Here is a 12,588-nt window from a genome sequence, read left to right as displayed (position 1 = left end):
CATGTAAAGAATCCTGGTTTTGGAATAACAGCTGTAGCGCACCAGATGAGACACTAAAAAACAAAAAAAACAACCAAAAAACCAAAAAGGCCTTGCCCGGTCCTGCTCTCTGCGGAGGCGGGGCGAGTACCGATCGGGGGTCCAGCGCACACTGACCTATTTTGTCAGGGAGACCCAGAGGTACCTCCACCTGGCTGAGCAGTAAGCGGACCAAAGGTGCAATGCAAATATTGAGATATTGTCTTAAATTAGTGTGACTGTGATCCATCTGCATATTTGAACTGGGTATTTGGTTTTCATATCTGAGCTCATATTTTAGTTTGCATATTCATATTTGGTACCAAAAGAATCTTGTTTGGGGAGATAATTACAAAATGGGAACCGGTTCCACTGCTAAAATTCCACCTTGCCCCCCCTCTTAGGATGCATCCTTACACATTAGAGTAATTGCTTATATTGTTAGAAAAGCATTTAAATTGTTAAAATGCTATGATAGCTGTGAATTTAGAAGAGGTTGTATTTAAAAGTTGCTAGAATATTAATTGATTTAGATTTAGGAAAATAGAATAATGGATTGATGTTTATTATACTGGTTTATACTGTTTTTTGACATCTCTAAATTGTAAAAGGTAAATGGAGCTAAGGAATGTAACTATTGCTGAGCTACTTGAAATTGCATATAAAGTGTATTATGGCTGGAATGAAATGGGAAAACAAAAGACCAAAACATCCCAGGCCTGTGTGTGCAGCTCATTATAAATGAGATATGCCAGCTGCATGACCTTGGTTATATCTGAACTGCAGTAAGAAGAGAAAGAAAAAAAAAAAAAAAAAAAAAAAAAGTAAAACCTGGCTGCCTGCTTTTAAAGCAGTGAAAGGGGGGTTCTCTCTCCCCCCCACTGCAGCGCTGTAATACTGAATGGAGCAGTCCGAGGGTGAAGTTTAAAGGCATCCTTAGCAGACTCATAGTTCTAATGAAACTGGAAAATTAAACCGCTGATAGACTTATTCTGTGGTAATTAGTTGTAAGAGACTTCTTAGTAAATTCACCATGCTAGTTTTTGAGGTCATGGGAGAGAACGAAAGAAAGGCCATTTTTTGAGACCAATGGAATGCCAAATTTGGAACAAAGCTTTAATACATGAATTCTTATAGTTGCCAGAAAGTCCTATACCTCTCTTAGGTTAAGATTTGTTAAGTAAATTGTAAGCTCAAATAACATTTTATGAGAATTCTGTTTAGTTGCATGGCCTACAAGAAGCTGCTGGGATGGTGCAGATCTGCTTGCTGCAAGTGAGAAATCTCCAAGGAAATTTCAAATGCTGTATTTCCACTAGTTTAACAGCCAATGTTACGATAAAGCAAACACTACACTGATAGATCTGAAACAGGACTTCGATCCGGTAAGGGAAAACAATATCCAATAAATATGACAGCCAAAATGGAGTTAGAAACTTTGAGGAATGAATTTATGGCAACCTTACAGGCTGACTGCATTATATTGGACTTGCAGATTTGTCTATAGCTACAACATAGAAACAACCTGTGGCTATTGTAGGACAGTATGATGAGACTCCTAATAGACTGATATGCCAATTGTCACTCTGATCAAGAAAATGCAGGGAATTAATTTAAGTCTTAATAGGCCATGATCCTTTTGTCATATATGTACCATTTGTGAAATTTAATTCTGATTTTTTTTTAATTTGTAATCTATGTCTTTATAAATTGCACTAGCTGGTTTTTGTAACAGCACAGCTTTTGGCATGCTTAAATGTAAATTGCTGCAGAACCTGCAAGTCTTTAACATCAGGCCATAGGCCATACTTGTATTTGGTCTGATCCTACATACTTGCAAAGTTTTTGTTGATGGTTCTGGGAAGTCTCATAAAACTGTAGTGGTTTGGTGTGAAGATAACAATTGGCGTCATTCTGTAAAAATTATTGAAGGTTCAACCCAATTAGCAGAACTTGGCACAGCTTTACATTACTTAGAGCTTTTTAAGGAGGAACCTCTAAATTTGATTTGTGATTTTGAGTACGTAGTCAAGATCCAACGCATGTATCTGGTTCTGAACTTTTTTTGTTTGTTTGTTTGTTTGTTTTACAAAAAAAAAAAAAGGGGGGGGGGGTAAGTAGGGGAAGCACCACAAAACCAATTGTCAAAAGCATTGTATGTGATGAAATACTTTGCAAGTATGACCCAAAACCATGCTAAATCAGAAAGAACCTACATTAGTTGTGGTCAAGTCACTAGTCAATTAAAAAGGCCACATCAGTTGATAACCTGGGGAAAAGGTTATATTTGTGTCATTACAGGCCGAGGATTGAAGTGGATTCAACAAAGATTCAACGGATGCAGATGGACAGGAGGGAGATAAGTTGTGAGGACTGTTTCAGATGTAAACCATGGATCCTAATTCAGTGTTACAGATGCTCGCAGACCTGGTGGTCTAGAAGCCTATTAGCAAGCAGGTGGTGTACCTTCTGTGGAGAATGGCAATTTGAACAATCAGCAGGAGATCCAAAAGGGTGATATTATGATTAGATAGTTAATGCATAGATAAGGTAAAATTATGAGATATCCCTACCATAGTAATCTAAGTTCAGCAACTGATAAAGTTTTAGAAGGGATATTAAGGTTAAGCTATTGATCTTTTAAATAGGTTAAGATAACTTTTAAGATATTAATTCAATTATTAGTATATACTGATGGTATTAAGTATGTTACCCTATAAACTGCGCAGTTATAATTTTTTTAGGAATTTAAGAGAATATATTGTATTAACTTGTCTGGTTATTTTGAATCTATTAAAATAGTGTGTTAATAAGGTTGTCATAGTAGAATTAAGGTTTTAAGAATTGGCAGGTAGTTGTTTGATCTTATTAAGTAAGGTTTAACTGCATTATATGTAATTGTAATTATGTTGTTAATCACGTGTTCTATGTTGCAGTATATTTCAAAAATGATGCACCGTGTGGTTTAAAGGGCCTGACTAATTCAGGAAAAGAAAGGGGGAAGTGTGGAGGGGTCTTGATAGATAAAGATCTGTTGCTGAATTAGTCAGGCTCAAAGGTATTTCAAGGCCGCTTCGAGAACAGAGTCTGCTGTGAGAAAGAGGGGCATTCCTCAATCACCGGGCTCCTGGCGTGGCATGAATCATCGGACGTATCATCAGTGAGACTCCAGAGCACGGACAGCCCACGATACTCATTTAACGAATCCATGCTTGGAGCGTGGACGCGTGATTAGAATATAGTTGCATATATAAGGAGGCTTGTTTCTGTAATAAATGGCTTAGCGTGATTCACATTGAATCGACTTGTTTTGCTTAGTCCTTATCTCGCTCTACAGGTCCCACCCCTCCTGACCCATCAGTTGGTAGAGGTGAAGCTGGTTGACAACACCTTGGTACCATTCTAGGTGTATATATGTGGGGACAGGCACAGTGGGGCACAGAAGGTGCTAAAGAGCCATCAACCTCCTCATTGAAGGCTCCAGATTTCAGGGGAATGTGTACTGCCTCACAATCCAGCCTGTGACCACAGTCACCTGACAAACTACTTTGGAGTTCTGATGCAGTCACCTCTTGCCTCCAAAGTCAAAAGGGGGCATTCTGTTGGTGAGTTTGAATGCCCACTGTGGATCATCATACCTTATGTGTCATTTTCTTATTGCAAATCAACCTACAATAGAACAGAATAATACAAATTACAACAAATACAAATATTGGAGAGAGCTAGTCAGTTATCCTAATAAGGAAAACAAATGCATTGAAGGATTTATTTTACCAGTTAGTAATCTATACAGTTCTGATATGCTAATACCTCTAATTTACAAACTCAAAACATCTTCTATGGTTGCTTTAGATACCTTATGCATTAAGACCCAGAACGGAAACAAAAGCCAATTTACTCTGAACTACACCTCCATCCCCCTATCACTGATAAAACAGACAGACTTCTCTGACAAAGAATTGTTAATAGGTTTTGCTGTAATTTTTTAGCTGTCCCCAGGTAACATCACTGGCCTCCTTCTTTGGTCTCTTCTGTTTCTTCATTACCCTCTGCTGCAGGGACAGATGCTGCATCTCTGGTATTGGGTCCTGCATCATATTTGTCCAACTCATAGAAAGGTTTAACATATTTCACAGGAAGCCACTTTGGTCCTGTTGGAAGAAGAACAGAAGCATACCCTCTTCCCCAGGTGATTAGTTCTACAGGCCCTTGCCACTGACTGTTGTGCAGGGGATCCCGGTATAAAACCTTTGGTCTCTGAGACAGTGAATCTGGAACATGGAAATGTTTTTCCACTGCTGCGATAGAGCAGGGAGGCATAGTACGATTCAAAAAATTTAAAGTATATGTTACATTGTCTACTTGTTCTTGAGGCATCATATTCCTCCTTTTTTGTTTTAATAACATCTATTTCAGTGTGGAATGTGCTCGTTCAATGATAGCTTGTCCAGTGGGAGAATGTGGAATACCTGTGACATGCGAAACACCCCATTGCTGTAAAACATATTGCATGGATCTAGCAGTGTATCCAGGACCGTTGTCAGTTTTAATCTGTTGTGGCACTTCCAGCATAGCAAAACAGCGGGTCCAGTGACGCTGAACATCTCTGCTTTTCTCACTTGTATGCGCAGATGCACAAAGCATACTTGAAAAAGTATCTATAGAAACATGTACATATTTCAAATGGCCAAACGATGAAATGTGTAACATCAGACTGCCAAATGTCATTAGCTGAGAGTCTGCGAGGGTTAACTGGTTAACTCCAAGGGAGGGTGAGCTTGTAATCAGACCTTGACATTCCGGGCAAGAGCACACTATGTCTCTCGCTTGCTCGAGAGTGAGACCAAACACCTTTTTTAAGGCAGCAGCATTCTGATGGAAGAAAGCGTGTGAAGCCCTGGAAGACTGGAAGTGGACTGTAGCTACAGTATAAGAATCCGCAATTGGATTGCCTTCAGTTATGGGACTGGGTAAAGTTGTATGAGAGCATATATGAGTAACAAACAGTGGATGTTTGTGAAGCTGTAATGCAGTTTGCAATGATACAAACATATCAAAGAGCTGCTGTTGTGAGATTTCTTTAAGAAAAGCGGAGGGGATGCACTGTAGGACCTTGACTACATACTCAGAATCACAAACCAAATTTAGAGGTTCCTCCCTAAAAAGCTCTAAGGCATGCAAAACTGCGCCAAGTTCCACTAATTGGGTTGAGCCTTCAACAATTTTAACAGAATGATGCCAATCGTTATCTTCACGCCAGACCACTACAGCTTTATGAGACTTCCCTGAACCATCAACAAAAACTGTGCAAGCATTTGGGATGGGACCGAATACAAGTACGGTCTGTGGTCTGATATCAAAGACATGTAGATTTTGAAGCAATTTACATTTAGGCATGCCAAAAACTATGCTGTTAAAAAAATCAGCTAGCGCAATTTGCAAGGACAGAGACTGTGAATAAAAAAAATCAAAATGTGCTTTCACAAAAGGTACATATATGACAGATGGATCACGGCCTACTAAAGCCTGAATCTGTTCTCTGCCTTTTTTGATCGGAGTAACAATCAATTCCAGGGGCTCAGTAATAGTTTTACGAAAGGAATTGGGCAAAAAAATCCATTCCAAGTATATCAGTCTGTTTGCATTCTCATCATACTGTCCCACAATAGCCACAGGTTGTTTCTGTGTTGTAGCTATAAATAGACAAATCTGCAAATCCATTTGAATGCGGTCAGCCTGTAAGTTTGTAATTTTGTGTGCTACCAGCTCTAATTCTCTCTGTGCCTGTGGAGTTAAAGTGCGAGGAGATGTTAAATCTGAATCTCCCTTTAGCAAATTAAACAGATGCTGGAGTTCATGGTTAGAAATTCCAAGCATGGGTTGTACCCAGTTAATTGTACCCATCAATTTCTGTAAATCATTCAATGTCTTACTGTCATTATTAATTGTCAAAGGCTGGGGTCTGATCATAGTTTCTGTTAAAATCCAGCCCAAATATTTCCAAGGAGGCATAGTCTGTACTGTTTCCTGTGCAACTTGTAAGCCATAAAGTTTCAAACCTTGAAGTAAGTGTGTTACCGCACCTTGGAGATAATCAGATTCTTCAGCACAAACTAAAATGTCGTCTATGTAATGATATATTATAGCCTCTGTAAATGCCTCACGTGTAGGCTGCAGAGCGGTACTCACAACAAGCTGGCAAGTTGTGGGGCTGTTCTTCATACCCTAAGGTAAAACCGTCCACTGATAATGCTGCATAGGCTGAGCATTGTTAATGCTGGGAACTGAGAAAGTAAAATACTGACAATCGTCAGGATGTAGTGGAATGGTAAAAAAGCAATCCTTTAAATCTATAATCTGTAGCGTCCAATTACTAGGCAGCATAGTGGGATTTGGGATGTCAGGTTGTAAGGCTCCCATAGGTTGCATTACTGCATTAATTGCACGTAAATCTTGTAGCAAACGCCATTTCCCTGATTTTTTCAGGATAACAAAAATGGGAGTATTCCACGGACTCGTGGAAGGTACTATGTGTCCTGCCTGCAACTGTTCTTGAACTAGTGAATGAGCCTGGAACAGTTTTTCCCCTTTCAAGGGCCACTGGTCAACCCAAACTGGCTTGTCTGACAACCAAGTAAGTTTGAGCAGGGGTTTTAGATCAGCGACCCTTAAGATAAATTTGTGTCTGCAGTGGTTGAAGTAACATGCCATTGCCATAGGAAATCCCTACCCCAAAGGTTGATAGCAGTCCGTAAAACATATGGCTGAATCCAAGCTGAAACTTTATCTGGGCCAACAACCTGCAACACCCGAGCACTTCTCATCGGTGGTCATGTTAGTATTGATCTTCCTTTATCATCCAGATGGCTGGAACTGCACATCTTGCTTTCCCACATTTTACTTTCACAGTATCACAGTATCACAGTGTGTTTGGGATTGGAAGGGACCTCAAAAGATCATCTAGTCCAATCCCCCTGCTGGAGCAGGAACACCTAGGTGAGGTCGCACAGGAACATGTCCAGGCGGGTTTTGAATGTCTCCAGAGAAGGAGACTCCACAACCTCCCTGGGCAGCCTGTTCCAGTGCTCTGTCACCCTTACTGAGAAGAAGTTTTTTCTCAAATTTAAGTGGAACCTCTTGTGTTTGAGCTTGATCCCATTACCCCTTGTCCTATCATTGTTTGCCACTGAAAAGAGCCTGGCTCCAGGGACAGAGGTGAGGCTGACCGGTCTATAATTACCCGGGTCCTCCTTCTTGCCCTTTTTGAAGACTGGAGTGACATTTGCTTTCCTCCAATCCTCGGGCACCTCTCCCATTTCCCAAGACTTGGCAAAGATGTTAGAGAGCAGTCCAGCAATGACTTCAGCCATCTCCCTCAGCACCCACGGATGCATCCCATCTGGACCCATGGATTTATGGATGTCCAGACTATTTAATTGCTCCCTAACCCAGTCCTCATTAACTAAAGCAAACTCCTCCATTGACCTGGCTTCATCCGGGGTCTCAGGGGTACAGGGCTCCCCAGGACAGCCTCCGGCAGTGTAGACAGAGACAAAGAAGGCATTCAGTAATTCTGCCTTCTCTGTATCTTCTGCCACCAGGGCACCCACCCCATTCATCAGTGGGCCTACATTGCCTCCGGTATTAGTTCTATCTGCTATGTATTTGAAAAAGTTGGGCAGGGGAAAACCATGTATTGCACAAGGGCTATTTCTGGGTAAATTCACCCTGCACCCAGTCACCCTCATCTTGACAAAAAGATAGCACACAAAGATACTACCTGAAAAAAGTGTGCACACACGAGGGAGCAGTACTGGGCTGGGAATCCCACAGCAGGGGGGAGAAACGCAGAGTACAGCAGAGAGGTCTCTTCCACCCTGAGCTTAGAGACTGTAGGAAATTTTCATCTTGCCAGTGTAGTAGGCTCAGGCAAGATCTCTCAGCAAAGCATATTTTATTAATGATTTTGCAAAACCGGGTGTTCTACCTAAAGGTAGGCACACGGAATAGGGCAAAAATCCCTTGCTTATATACCCCCCGCTGTGGTCAGGTGCTCAGTTTTGTAAAAACAACATTCCTCCTTCAATGGATCTTTACAATTTCCTCCTCTTCTTATTTTTTACTTTTGTTGGTTTTGCATTTTCTTATGATATAATTCTATAGGTGGCTTAAAGCCTAGGTAACATGATTTCACATTTTTTTTCTTCAGGAGTTAGGTATTTGGTACTGCTCCTTTCTTCTTGTTCTTCTAGTAGCATCATTTTATCAGAGTATTTGCTTTCATAACTCAGTTATCTTTGGCTCTGTACATCCTCACAATTAAGGATCTGGCAAGCATCTACTCGAATTGTCAGGGAACCTTCAGTTTCAGTGATGTTAATAATGAGTAACCCATTTGTAAATTCTCCACAATGTAGGATTAATAATCCCCAAATGTTCCATTTCATTTTCATCTCTGTATCTTTAGTTGAAGGGGATCATCAGTTGTCTGTACTTGCCACTTGTCGTTGGCCTTTGGAGGTTTGATTGGCCCTTCGATCTGTGTGCAATGAGTCCACCCCATCTCAGCTGTTTGTACTGCTGTCTCTGTGGTCAGTAAAACTTGAAATGATCCTTCCCAGTCTGGCTGAAGCTTAGTTTCCTTCCAGGATTTGACTAGGACCCAGTCTCTGGGATGTAAACTTGTGAGCTGCAAACTCTAATGTCGGAGTTTGTACTAGAAGCCCTTGGTGCCTGAGCCAAGATAGAGAAGAAGACAACCCGAGCATATAGTTTTTGAGAAACATATCTTTAGTTTCGAACTGTGGGGGTCCATTATTTCTGCCTAGGTATGGTATCCCAAAGAGCATTTCATAAAGCAAAATTTCTATATCCTTGCGAGAAGCAGTTCTGATTCTCAGCAGAGATATAGGCAGACATCTAGTCCAGGGTAATCTAGTTTCTAATACTAATTTTGACAATTGCTTCTTTAAGGTTTATTCAAGATATTTCTACAATAGCTTGGACCCGTTCTGGGTCTACCAATTTTTCCTTTTAATATGAATCCTAAATATGTTATTTCTTTCTGATACAGCTGAAGCTTAGAAAAAGATTCACCTTTTTCTGCTAAAGCAATACAAAGACAAATAGTATCCTTCAAGCAATCTTTGTTGGGGTCAGCTATCCCAGATGTGTCTCCCTGCCCCCCCCATCCCCCGCCACTTGCTGGTGGGATGGTGTGAGAGGCAGAACAGGCCTCCACTCTATGCAAGCATTGCTCAACAATAACAAAAACATCTCTGTATTATCAACACTGTTTTTCACATAAAACCAAACCATAGTCACATAAAGAAAATTAACTCCACCCCATCCAAAACCAACACAAACTTCCAGGTAATATAGTATCTTTCAAATTTTCTCCTTGTCAACCCCCCCAGGCAATAACTGTGTTTCCACATCCAGAGCCTATAAAATATTTCTCTCTAATAAATAAGCTGGGGAATCTTCCACTGAAGTAAACCTTCCCCATACACTTTTATTTCCTATTGTCACAAATAGTTTATTCATAATTATCTCTCCTTCCCCCTGCTACCCTGTTTATTACAACTCTATCTTCAGTCTTAGATATTTTTAGGGTAAAATTTTAAAGGGATAGGGGAGCTTCTGTATCTACTTAAAACTTGATGTCACGACCTCCTATTTTACCAATTATATGTCCTTTTGCGATTTAAACAAGTTTCCCCACATACAAAACATTTTCAGCCCTTCTGATTTTCCAAAGTATTGAGTTTTCCTCCTTTAGTCATTATGAATGGTTGCCGCCTCAGGGGTAAATGTCCCAGATTTCCACAATAATAGCTTTCCATTTTCTCTCATTCTTTCCCTTTTATCACTCGACTTTGGTCTCTTCCTGGTTTTGTTAAAAACAAGACCAGTTTCTCTTTTAGTGAATTTTCCTCTCAGCTAAGTTCTTCTAAGTGCCTTCTAAGTAATTGCATATTTTTCTTGGACATCGTGCTCAGTGCTGATAAGATGACCAATGGAATGCTGAAGAAGCTCATGTTTGGATTTATTACTATGGTAACCAAGGTTAACTGATAACAGGACATATTTGGAAGGAGGGGTGGACAGAACAGGTGGCTAAAACTGACCAACTGAGTATTCTGTCCCATAATCATCATACACCCTATGTAAGAGCAGAGATTACAAGGGTCTCACACTCTTCGACCATCTCTGGCATCTAGAGAGGACCCTGTCTGTCTGCCTGTGATCTATAGGGCCTAACAGAGAACATCTGTCGTGGTTTATTGTTGCCTTGCTTTAAACCTTGACAGGTCTGAATCCTCCGTGTTTTTGTTGGTCTTGGTGGTTTTTTTTTTCCTCTCATTTTTTTTTTTTTTCTTTCTCCTCCCTCAATCCTTAACCTTCACTTGCAAATTCCTAGCTAAAGCTACTGCTAACAAATCAATCTCCAGTTCCGTCTTTGTTTCATTAGTTCAACTTTTTATTTCTCTTCCCAACCATCATACACAAACACAGCCACACTCAGAATCTTTGCAAATTCCCTTGCCAGCCTAGCACATAATTTCGTACATCAGAGACCGTTTGATCCACAAACATGCTTGCTATTAGTTCATTACAAAGCCTGTCAAAATCTTCCCCAGTAGTCGCCGGGTTCTGTCTATATTCCTGCACTTTAGTTCAATTTACTCTTCTCTCCTCGAAAGCTCTAATTACTTTTATCAGATTTTTAACCATTGTTTGGCAATTATCTCTATTTGTTTGATTATTATAATCTCAATTGGAATCACCTTGGGGCCAGGCAGTTCAGTTTCTGCCTCTCTGTAGGGTTAATTTCCACATTCTTTTAAATTATCTTTCTGGACAGACTAACTCTCTCAATAACAGGCTAACATCAGCTCTGGATTAATTATATTGAAGAGAAGCTGCTAAATTAATGTATACTGTGCTTAAGTTACAAAAGACATATCCATCATTAACCAATTGACATGAGAAAAGTTTTCTAACCACCTGCAAAATGAGGGGATATTTTTCAAGTATTAGATCCTTCTGCATGACAAGAGGGAGACAGAAGATTAAGTAATAATATGTTGTTTAGAAGCAGAGTGCTTAGCTTATATTTGACTAGTAATTAATAGATGTATCGTAAGTAAGAAACTAATCAAGAATAACTAACTTCATCAATTATTTCTTAGTAGAGATGTATTGTATGTTAAAAATTTCTAAAAATTGTAACAAATATGTGATAAACAACACAAGAGCATCCAGTCCCTGCAGGACTTATAGATAATAATTCCTAGTGTTCTCCAGCACTGATAAAATAAAGAATGCCTGCTTAACAGTATAATTGACTCTGCTGTTAAGTTTATTTCTTTGTTTCAATATCCTGAAAAAAAATAGAAAATAATGATGCACATTGATCCCCATCTTCCCTTAGCTTAAGAGTTTGATTTTCTCACATAACCAAATCCCCAGGGTTAATGGGTGCATACATGTAGCACTGGAGGGGGGAGAGCATTTCACACGCACATCCCCCCTCACGCACTCCTTCGCCTACACACACATATACCGTGCAGGTGGTGTGGATGTATTGTCAGCAGCATGTATTAATCTTCATTGTTCTAAACTGATATCCCATGCAGGTAGAGTGGTTTTATACTGGATTCTGGTTGGTTGCTGTTCTGAGAAACTCGAGTTAATGGCTAGGTCAACATCCCCTTGGGTCACAATACTTTTCTATTGTCAAGGAGTCTGTCTTTGCCATCTGCTGATGTTGGTTCTTAAAAAGTGGGAGGCTCGCTATTCTGTGGGCATGTGTGCATATGGAGGTCTAAGTGCCATCAACTTAGAATGCATCTGACCATGGATCCTGTGTGTGTGTTTCTGGTGCCCTCAACTGTAATGAGTGAGGGTGTGTATGTCAGTGTGTCATCACTAGTGGATATCAAGCTGGACTAGCTGGTGAGTAGGGGAAGTGTCCTTGGAGGCAGGGGGAGTGTGTGTGTCTCCAAGAGTAAAATGGGTAGAAGACTTGAGAGATTGTGCAGGGTTGCAGGAATTGTATAAAAATGAACAGGAAATTGAAAGCAGGCAGCAGAGTCAGTATTCTCTTTAAGTAGCTCTTTGGGGATAGAAATGGTTGCTGTATTGTTTCTTTAGCAGAGACAACTGCTAAATCAATCACACTGATCTCCTTTTCCCTTTATTTTCCCATGCTTGTGTTTTGCCCTGGGAGGTGCTAATGTGTTGCAGTCCCAGTAAGAAAGGCACTCAGACTTTGTTAGGTATAATTTAAAATGCTATTTATTGGAGCTAACACTATAAGGAGAGAATAGTATAGATAATCTTACGCCTCTTTAGAAGGTGGAAACCCTGAGCGGTATAGCATCAAACAAGACCCCAATTCACATGCAGCATGCTGGGCAGACCCTGTCCACAGAAGAGATTTTCTCCTTTTGGTCATTTGAGCTATTATAGGATTTTATTGCAAGAAAACAACTCTATTTATAATTTCTACTGTCAAACAGAAAGGATATTATAATGAGAACTTCTTGCTGCATTTGTAGATAA

This window comes from Nesoenas mayeri (genome assembly GCF_963082525.1).
Source record: "Nesoenas mayeri genome assembly, chromosome: W".
In the NCBI taxonomy this organism is placed as follows: domain Eukaryota; kingdom Metazoa; phylum Chordata; class Aves; order Columbiformes; family Columbidae; genus Nesoenas; species Nesoenas mayeri.
This window is presented reverse-complemented; position numbering follows the sequence as displayed.